The following is an 11317-nucleotide window of genomic DNA, read 5'->3' on the forward strand; positions in this document are numbered from 1 at the left end:
CATCAGTATAGATTCCCCCCTTTAGTTCAGACCCCCATCAGCATAGACACGCCCTTAGTACAGACCCTCATCAGTATAGACACCTCCCTTAGTTCAGACCCCCTCATCAGTATAGACACCCCCCTTAGTTCAGACCCCTCATCAGTATAGACACCCCCCTTAGTTCAGACCTCCCATCAGTATAGACACCCCCTTAGTACAGACCCTTTATCAGTATAGACATCCCACTTAGTTCAGACCCCCTCATCAGTATAGACACCCCCCTTAGTACAGAATCCCCCCTTAGTACAGACCCCCACAGTATAGACACCCCCCATTTAGTGCAGACCCCCGCAGAATAGACAACCCAATTGATGCAAACCCCCCATCAGCCTGGGCACCCCTCTCCCCTGCACATGTCCATCTAGAGTGTAAGTACCGTACAGACCTCAGAACAGCGCGGTCGCGGATGTGTACACACAGCGGTGTGTGTGTCCCTCAGGCTCCTCCTCCTCACTGGACGTAAACAGAGAGGAGGAGGCGCCAGTGGCTTCAGTCCGCTCCGTTGAGAGCGAGGCTCAGATTAATGTAGGGCAGCGGCGGTGTTAGCGGAGCCGCAGCTGCTGCTATTCACGGGTGTCACCCCTCTGGCGGGTGTCACCCGTGTGCGGCCCGCACCCACCGCACCCACTTAGCAATGCCTCTGTTCATACCCCTTTGAAATTTCCCTAATTTTTGTCATGTTACAACTAAAAACGTAAATGTATTTTATTGGGATTTTATGCGATAGACCAACACAAAGTGGATAGGGAGTGGTGATATTATGGGATGCCCACTTGACTTCGAAAAATCTTCAGCGACAACTTGTAATACAGTGCAGCTTTAAGTTCAGCTTTAAAATAGACCTGTTGTGAAATTACCATTGCTGTTGTTTCCTTTACCAGAAAATGCTAGTTGCCTGTTTTTTTGCAGGCCCTTTTGTTCAGTGCTTTGGGTCTGGATCTGGATCAAGAATGCAGATAAGTTGCTTTGATACCAACTTCCTGGAATACCTTTTTTTGGGTCATTAACTCAGAACCAAAGCTAGAGATATATATATAATTTGTAATACAGTAAATTCTATCACAAAAAAAAAAAACATAAAAAATACTGGTTCTATAAATTGTATTTTCCATGACAGGTCTGAGTTCAATCAGACAGAAGGCAAAGGATAAAAACGACAAGAATGCAAGTGAACCAGAGAACTAGGGGGCCCCCTACTGGAGTGTGGAGTAAAGTACAGCATTTATTGGAATGAAATTTTTTTAGCGCAGAGAACAGCAAACATTGTATCTTTTTCTTTTGAAAAATCTGTGAAAAATAAATTCTGTAGATGAATAAATAAAATAGCTAAACCAGAGTTTGATGTAGGTTAGCCAATTCAGCCCCGGATTGAATTAACCCCCTAATGACCAGGCCATTTTTACGGCACTGCCTTATTTTAACTGGCAATTGCGAGGTCGTGTGACACTGTACCCAAACAAAATTAGCATCATTTTTTCCCCACAAATAGAGCTTTCTTTTGGTGGCATTTTGCACTACAAACAAGAAAAGACCTCCAATTTAAAAAAAAAATGTTTTTTTTTTACTTTTTGCTATAAAACATATATATATATATATATATATATATATATATATATATATATATATATATATATATATATATATATAAAATCACATTTATTCATCAGTTTAGGCCAATATGTATTCTTCTACATATTTTTGGTATATCGATTGGTTTGCGCAAAAGTTATCTATCGCATCTACAAAATAGGGGATAATTTATGTAATTTTTTTTTTTAAGTAGTAATGGCGGCAATCAGTAATTTTTAGTGGGACTGCGACATTGCGGCGGACAGGTCGGATGCCCAACTGAAATTTTTGACACTTTTTTGGGAACCAGTGACATTATTACAGTAATCAGTTTTGTGTTTCAGAGGGCGCCTGGCATGGTGTCGGTGGGGAGATTAATGCGCGCCATTTGGGTCCAGGAATTCGGGAAGCCAGAAGTTCTGAAACTCTTCAAGGATGTTCCTGTGCCGTCACCAAGCAAGGAGCAGGTACACACATCTTACCTCTGCATTTCCATCCATGCAGTTGCTGCGGTCAGACTTTGACATGCATTTTGTGTCCATGCCAACGCTGTGTGTGCATCCGCTTCTATGGGCTGCCTTCACAGAGCTGCGAGGTGGGCGCACACTAGGGATGGGCTCAGGCGTCCAAGAAAGCCGTCACTTCACACAACCAATCATAGGCAGTGAGGCATCTCCTGTCCTGCAGCGGCACATGCACATAGCTCCCAACTGTCCCTGATTTCAAGGGACTGTCCCTGATTTGCAACAAAGTCCCTCTGTCCCTCTTTCCCCCTCATTTTGGTCTGATCTATATAGTTATGTGTGTGTGTATATAAAACGCACTATATATCTACAAAAAGGGTTTCCCAGTGTTAAACCTTTCATCCAATTTCTAAATTGCTGCATCTGTAGATTTCAAAAGCCAATATAAAGGAATAGTAGTGGTAAAAAAACACTTGTGGGTTTAACCAATATTTTTTTTTGTGCTATTCCCCTTTAATGGGGGTGTGTCCTATACATACGTTTGCTAATAGGTGTCCCTCATTCCCATCTCACAAAGTTGGGAGGTATGCATACACACAGGGCCGTTTGAAGGAATTTGGGGGCCCCAAGCAAAATGGGGGCCCCCAAGCACCCCCCCCTCTGCGCACACAAAGCCTACGTTAGAGCTTCACTCATTTTTTACACCCATGTTCTTACTCCTCCCCCCCCTCCCTAGTCCCTATGTTTGTCTATTCTCACCTCACCTTTTTGCCTGTAGGTAGCCGCTGTAGCGTGGCCGAGCTTCTTTTCCTCCTGTCAGTCCGGTGTTCTATCATTATGGGATCCCAGTCCCTTATCAGATAGTGCCCAGGGGCCGGGCTGGGTACCGCGTGGTACAGGAGATTCAGTTTCCTGTGTTCCCGGCCGGACTGAAAGGAAGTGAGCACTCAGTGTGCACTTCCTGTCAGACCGTCCGGGAACAGGAAACTGACTCTCCTGTACCACGCGCGGTACCTGGCCGGACTGACAGGACTCCAGGAGGTAGGAAGAGGAGCTCGGCCACTCTACAGCCTGGGAAGGGGAAGTTGGGGGCCCCAGGCCAGCTCTGGGGCCCCAAGCAATTGTTTGTTTTGCCTGTCCTGTAGCGACGGGCCTGCATACATACACACACCCTGACTAGGCTGCTCATGATTGGCGGTATGCAGTGACAGCTTACCGACAGGATTGTTCAGGTGGGTTGGGACTAGAATCAGAACATGCCTGAGCCTATTCCTAGTCCACACACATCCAGCGGTTCTGCACGTAGTATGGCCTTAGGCCCGGTTCCATAGGTGTGCGCAGCCTATTGCATTAGGATGTGCACCCCAAAGCTCAAACACATATGCCGGGACAGTGAATGAATGGGAAGTGCTCCGTCCTGTTCATTCACAAACTGAAGCACAGTAAACAACGTTTACTATGCTTCAGTTGTGAATGAACACAGTGAGAGAGTGTGTTCATTTTAGAAAAGGAAGGGACTGGTAAATTAGATATTTACTCGCCCCTTCCCCTGGTCTCCATCCTTAATATCCACCACAGCAGACGGGGGAGAGGAGGGAAGCCAGCAGCACTATGGGGTGGGGGGACCAACACGGAGGGGGTAACATGGTAGTAGGGGGAATCGGCACTGCATGTAGTGATTAGGGTGCGCCCAGGCACACGCCTATGTCCAGTTCACATATATGCAAATCGGACCAGCTTTGAATGGAGGCAGTTCACATATGTGCGGGTCCTGGCCGTTTTTTTTTTTTTTTTAGTTGGCTCAGGTAAAAATTGGCACCTGAACTGGTGAACAAAGCCATACTAGACTCCCGCACATATGTGAATGAAGCCCACCTGGATGAACCCTTAAATTTTTTTTTATAATTTTAAGAAAAACATAAGGCCATTTTAATATTGATGGCAGCAACACGTCTCAAAAAAGTTGGAACAGGGCAACAAAAAGCTACCAAAGTAAGTTGTGCTAACAAAGAGCTGGAAGAACATTTTGCAACTAATTAGGTTAAATGACAACAGGTCAGTATTATGATTGGGTATAAAAAAAGAGCATCTTAGAGAGTCAGAGTGTCTCAGAAGTAAAGATGGGCAGAGGTTCACCAATCTGTCAATTTTTTTTTGAAAAATTTTTACACCGTGCTTGCTATACATGGCCCTGTCCCAACTTTATTTTAAAATTGTTAATTTTTTAACAGATTGGTGAACCTCTGCCCATCTTTACTTCCGAGACACTCTGACTCTCTAAGGTGTTCTTTTTTTTATATACCCAATCATGTTACTGATCTGTTTTCCATTAACGTAATTAGTTGCAAAATGTTCTTCCAGCTCTTATGCCGCGTACACACGACTGTTTTTCGGGATGTAAAAAATGACGTTTTTTTTAATGTCATTAAAAACGATTGTGTGTGTAGGCTCCAGAGCATTTTTCACTACGTAAAAAATGGGCATTAAAAATTTAGAACGTGCTCTAATTTTTCACAACGTTTTTAAAGTTTTCGTTTTTAACGTTGTAAAAAATGGTCGTGTGTGGGCTTTAACGATGTGAAAAAAATGCACGTGCTCAGAAGAAAGTTATGAGATGGGAGCGCTCGTTCTGGTAAAACTAGCGTTTGTAATGGAGTAAGCACATTCATCACGCTGTAACAGACTGAAAAGCGCGAATCAGATTTCTGATAATAATATAATAAAATAATTTTGTCTTGTTTTGCTTTTTTATATATATAACAGAGTGTGTGTGTGTGTGATAAATATATATATATATATATATATATATATATATATATATATACCGTGTTTCCCCGAAAATAAGCCAGGGTCTTATATTATTTTTTTTTGACAAAAGACCCAGTAGGGCTTATTTTTGGGGTAGGGCTTGTCATGTGCTGTCTTCTCTCCCCATCTCCTGGAACAGAGTTAAAAGTGCCTGTAAAATCATAAAATGCACTGTATTAGAGCCCCCATACAATGTAAAGTGTGCACCGTACCTTCCTACAGTGCCTTCCTTGGTCCTTCTGTGACCCGCCTGATCGGTCTTCCATGCTCTGAGCACTGCAGACAGAGGGGGGCTCGAGATCCCCCGCTGACAGCTGGCAGAAGGAGAGCAGCGGAGAATCAACGATGTACCGCCTGAATGGTCTTTAACTGCTCTGAGCACTACAGAGGGAGGGGGGCCGAGATACGCGCTGACAGAAGAGGAGGAGAGCAGCGGGGATCAGCTGAGTAGCGCTGCAACGAAGGTATTCACTAAAGAAACATACACAGTCTAGACCACACAACCCCAAACTAGGGCTTATTTTCGGGGGAGGGCTTATATTGCAGCCTTCTCTAAAAATGACAGTAGGGCTTACTTTCGGGGTAGGTCTTATTTTCGGGGAAACACGGTGTGTGTGTGTATATATATATATATTAGACATGTGCAATTCGTTTAGTTTCGAATTCGTTTTTTTTTTAACGAATTTTGCCAAATTAGTTCATTCTAAATTTTTTAAATTCCAAAATGCGGAAATTCGAAAAAAATCTAGATTTTCGAATTTTCAGAAAAAAGCAATAAAACGAAAAAAAAAAAAAAAAATTCAGCGGTGCACGTCTGTGTGTGTCTGCCTATCTAAATTAGAGATCTTCTATTCATTTATAAATCCTATGGATATCAATTTATTTTTTCTTATTTGTGGGGGTAATTAATAATAATATAAGTTGACTGCGCCTCTTCTTCTTATTATCTATCTTGTTACACAGGAAGCAGCTGGTAGAGAAGGAATTAATATCATATTGGAAATGTTTGCCAACAATAACCTGAGTAATGATCTTAAACTTCTATCGGTTGGAGGAATAGTTATAGTAAGTACTACAACTGCATCTCCCACACTTCCTTCAATTTTTTATTTTTTTGCACAAACTAACTTTTTTTTTTTTTTTTCAGGAAGGGGGGCTAAAACTTAATTTACCACAGCTCAACTCTTAAAAAAAAAAAAAGGTACAGGTATACATGTTTAGCACGGCCCTCAGCTTGCCTCCCAGTCCTAGATTCACTTTCCCAGCTACATATTTCCTGTGCAGCTTGTCAATGCCACAAAACGACTTGCCAAAATGAATTCTGTCACCTGGATCCGCCAATGCACTGTACGTTCTCCATGTTGGAGTATTTCAGTTTTGTCACAATTCAAGAACAAACAAAAATCCAATATATTTCAATGATGGAATGCCCTTTCATCAAGCCTGGGAGTAATATAAAAGTCCAGGTATTCTAATGACGCATACTCACGATCGGTCAAACCGATGAGAACGATCTGATGGACCGTTTTCATCGGACCAAACCGATCGTGTGTGGGCCCCATCGGTTATTTATCCATAGGTTAAAAAAAAGCAATCTTGTTTTAAATTTAAAAAATCCACGCATGCTCAGAATCAAGTCGACGCATGCTTGAAAGCATTGAACTTCGTTTTTTTCAGCACGTCGTTGTGTTTTACGTCACCGCGTTCTGACACGATTGTTTTTTTAACCAATGGTGTGTAGGCGCGACTGACCATCAGTCAGCTTCATCGGTTAACTGATGAAAACGGTCCATCAGACCGTTCTCATCGGTTTGACCGATCGTGTGTACCCGGCATAACTGTACTATGTTCCTTAACAACAGATTATCGGCTGCAGAGGACCTATTGAAATAAACCCCAGAGATACCATGGCCAAGGAGTCCAGCATCACCGGAGTGTACTTCTTTCACTCATCCAAGGTAACTGTGAACATGGAAGGAGACCAGACCAGACTTTCTATGAAAATGCAAAATCTGCGCCGCTTTCTATTTAAAAAAAAAAATTGTGTATATTATATTTATTTGCTTTAACCTAGCATTATTTTTATGCAGGGGGTGAGGGCTGCAATATAGGAATGTGGGCGATCTTGGGGAAGAAATACCTTACACCCTGGCTTTTGGCAGGAAAAGGGTGACTGGGGATTCTTGTGATTAGTTGGAGTCGCTGTCACTGCACCAGTCATTGCCGACATCTGTTCTCACAAGAAACCCCTGCGGAATCTACCCACCTCTGTTCACACGTACCTAAAGCCCTGAAGATGGAGACATTCCCCAGAAACACATTAGCTCAACTTCTATATCCATTATCTTCAATAAAAGATTGTTAACCTTTCCATCAATTGTGATATTATTGGGCGTTTCTCCCTCTCCATCCAAATGGGCCTTCTTGGGAAGCCTGAGGATCTCCTATTTTATATGAATAGGCTCCTGTATTGGTACTTACCCAGAGACATCCAGGGAGTTGGCATACTCTAAGGCCGGGTTCACATCTATGTGAATTGAGTGCGGCTTAACCACTTAAGGACCGCCTCCTGCACATTTACGTTGGCAGAATGGCACGGCTGGGCACATGCACGTACAGGTAAGTCCTTTGCTAGTACCCAGCTGTGGGTCACGGGCGCGCGCCCGCGTCGAAGCTATAACGGACCCGATCGCCGCTGGAGTCCCACGATTGCTCCCCGGAGCTGAAGAACGGGGAGAGCCGTATGTAAACACGGCTTCCCCGTGTCAGTCCTACTGCCACACCCCCCTACAGTTGTAAACACACATGAGGTCATACAATAACCCCTTCAGCGCCCCCTGTGGTTAACTCCCAAACTGCAATTGTCATTTTCACAATAAACAATGCATTTTAAATGCATTTTTTGCTGTGAAAATGACAATGGTCCCAAAAATGTGTCAAAATTGTCCAAAGTGTCCGCCGTAATGTCGCAGTCACGAAAAAAATCGCTGATCGTCGCCATTAGTAGTAAAAAAAAATAATTAATAAAAATGCAATAAAACTATCCCCTATTTTGTAAACGCTATACATTTCGCGCAAACCAATCGATAAACGCTTATTGCGATTTTTTTTACCAAAAATAGGTAGAAGAATACGTATCGGCCTAAACTGAGGAAAACATTTTTTTTTATATATGTTTTTGGGGGATATTTATTATAACAAAAAGTAAAAAATATTGCATTTTTTTCAAAATTGTCGCTCTATTTTTGTTTATAGCGCAAAAAAAAAGAAAGCTCTATTTGTGGGGAAAAAAGGACGCCAATTTTGTTTGGGAGCCACGTCGCGCAATTGTCCGTTAAAGCGCCAAATTGTAAAACCCCTTGGGTCATGTAGCAGCATATTGGTCCGGTCCTTAAGTGGTTAAATAGTACATTTGGGCCAAGAAGACAAAAGGCACCATAAACAGTCCTCGGACAGAACAACTTTTTCTAACAGATGTAGGGATTCAAGATCATACAAACCAGGAAAGAAATTTCAAAGATAATAGACACTCCCCTCAAAACTACTGAACCAATCATGAAGTGTAGTGTAAAAAGGAAGATTTATGAAAAGATAAAAATATAATTTAATATAAAGTCAATACTTTGTAGAACCGCCTTTCACTGCAATTACAGCTGCAAATCTTTTTGGGGATGTCTCTACCAGCTTTGCACATCTAGAGAGGGACATTTTTCCCCGTTCTTCTTCTTTGCAAAATATCTCAAGCTCTGTCAGATTGGATGGAAAGCGTCTGTGAACTTTTTTCAAGTCCTGCCACAGATTCTCAATGTGATTTAGGTCTGGACTGTGACTGGGCCATTCTAACACATGAATATGCTTTAATCGAAAACATTCCATTGTAGCTCTGGCTGTATGTTTTGGGTCGTTGTCCTGCTGGAAGGTGAACCTCCGCCCCAGTCTTAAGTCTTTTGCAGACTCTAAGGCCTGGTACACACGATAGGATTTATCCGCGGATACGGTCCTCTGCGGATTTTAATCCGATGGAGTGTACACACCATCGGATTGAAATCCGCGCCGAATTCCCATCACGGTGACGTGTCGCGCCGTCGCCGCGATGATGACGCGGCGACGTGGTCATATAAGGATATCCACGCATGCGTCGAATCATTACGACGCATGCGAAGAATGGGTTCGGACGGATCGATCCGGTGAGTCTGTACAGACCACCGGATCGCCCTGCTGGTTCCGATTCCAGCGGATAGATTTGTAAGCATGTCTACAAATTTTTATCTGCTGGAAATCGGAAATATCCGCGGATAAATATCCGCTGGAACATACACACCAGGGGATCTATCCGCTGAAACCGATCCGCTGAGATTTTTCAGCGGATGGATCCTCTCGTATGTATGGGGCCTTAGGCTCCATTCACACTAATGCTTTTTTTGGTGCATTTTGCAGAAAAGCAGGGAAATTTTTTAACATGGGTTCCTATGGAACATGTTCACATCAATGCTTTTTTGTGCCTCTGCGTTTTTGGAAAGGGTCGGGGACTTTTTTTCCTGCAAAAAGCAGCGTTTTGCATGTAATAGAATTCAATGGACCCGCATCCAAAAAACAAGTACTGCGTTTTTACCACGATTTGCGTTTTTTTTTAACCTGTTTATAGCTGGTTGTTAAAGGAAATGTAAAAAAATTTAAATTGATGGCAAAAAAAAAAAAACGCAAATCGCGGTAAAAACACGCAGCAAGCACTGCAAAAACACTCAAAAGCAACATGCATAGGTGTGAATCGAGCCTAACAGGTTTTCTTCTAAGATTGCCCTGTATTTGGCTCCATCCATCTTCCCTGTCCCTGCTGAAGAAAAGCATCCCCACAATATGATGCTGCCATCACCATGTTTCACGGTGGGGATGGTGTGTTCAGAGTGCTGTGCAGTGTTAGTTTTTCGCCACACATATAGCTTTTCTTTTAGGCCAAAAAGTTTAATTTTGGTCTCATCTGACCAGAGCACCTTCTTCCACATGTTTGCTGTGTCCCCCACATGGCTTCTCACAAACTGCAAACAGGACTTCTTATGGCTTTCTTTCAACAATGGCTTTCTTCTTGCCACTCTTCCATAAAGGACAGATTTGTGGAGAGCACAACTAATCCCACCTGAGCTGTGGATCTCTGCAGCTCCTCCAGAGCGTTGCTGTTTCTCTGATGAATGCTCTCCTGGCCCGGCCAGGTCTTGGTAGGTTTGCAGTTGTGCCATACTCTTTCCATTGTTAGATGATGGACTGAACAGAGCTCCGTGAGATGTTCAAAGCTTGGGATATTTATTTATAACCTAACCTTGCTTTAAACTTCTCCACAACTTTATCCCTGACCTGTCTTGTGTGTTCCTTGGCCTTCATGATGCCATTTGTTCACTAAGGTTTTCTAACAAACCTCTGAGGGCTTCACAAAACTGCTGTATGTATACTGAGATTAAATTACACACAGGTGGACTCTATTTACTAATTAGGTGACTTCTGAAGGCAATTGGTTCCACTAGATTTTAGTTAGGGGTATCAGAGTAAAGGAGGCTGAATACAAATGCACACTACACTTTTCACATTTGTAAAAAAACAAAAAAAAAAAAAAAAAACATTTTTTTATAATTTTCCTTACACTTGACAATTATGTGCCACTTTGTGTTAGTCTATCACATAAAATCCCAATAAAATAAATTTTTGTTTTTGGTTGCAACATGACAAAATGTGGAACATTTCAAGGGGTATGAATACTTTTTCAAGGTACTGTACAGAGCCAAAACCTTCTGTATAGAACATGACCATTGACCAGCATGAGTGGCATCAGAGGCATTACCCACTTTGTATGATTAACCACTAGATGTATGTCATTTTTTTATTTTCTTGGAATGTCAGTGAACAGCGATTTTTAGCAGGACTGTGAAATAGCGGCGGACAGATTGGACACTTTTTTGGGACCACTGACGTTTATACAGCGATCAGTACTATAAAAATGCACTGATTTCTGTATAAATGGTACTGGCAGGGAAGGGGTTAACAGTGGTGATCAAGGGGTTAAATGTGTTCCATGGGAGGTGTTTCTAACTGTGGGGGAGGTGGGACTGACTGGAGGAGGAGGAGGAGGAGAGAGATCGTTGTTCCTGATCACTAGGAACAGCAGATCTCGCTCTTCTCCCCTATCAGAATGGGGCTGTTTGTTTACATTGACAGATCCCCCCATTCTGGCTCTCTATGGAGCGATCGTGGGTAGCCGGCAGACATCGTGGCCGCTGGTCACGTGCATCGGCTCCCCCGCCGTACAGCGGGCACGTGCCTGCTATAACTCTTATAAGAGCCGACATACAGCTACGTCGATTTACGGGAACGAGCCAACCTGCCGAAGTATAATGACGATGGCTGGTGGGCAAGTGGTTAAAGAATATACTGTACCATCTACTTGT

The sequence above is a fragment of the Rana temporaria genome, chromosome 7 (genome assembly GCF_905171775.1).
Source record: "Rana temporaria chromosome 7, aRanTem1.1, whole genome shotgun sequence".
In the NCBI taxonomy this organism is placed as follows: Eukaryota; Metazoa; Chordata; class Amphibia; order Anura; family Ranidae; genus Rana; species Rana temporaria.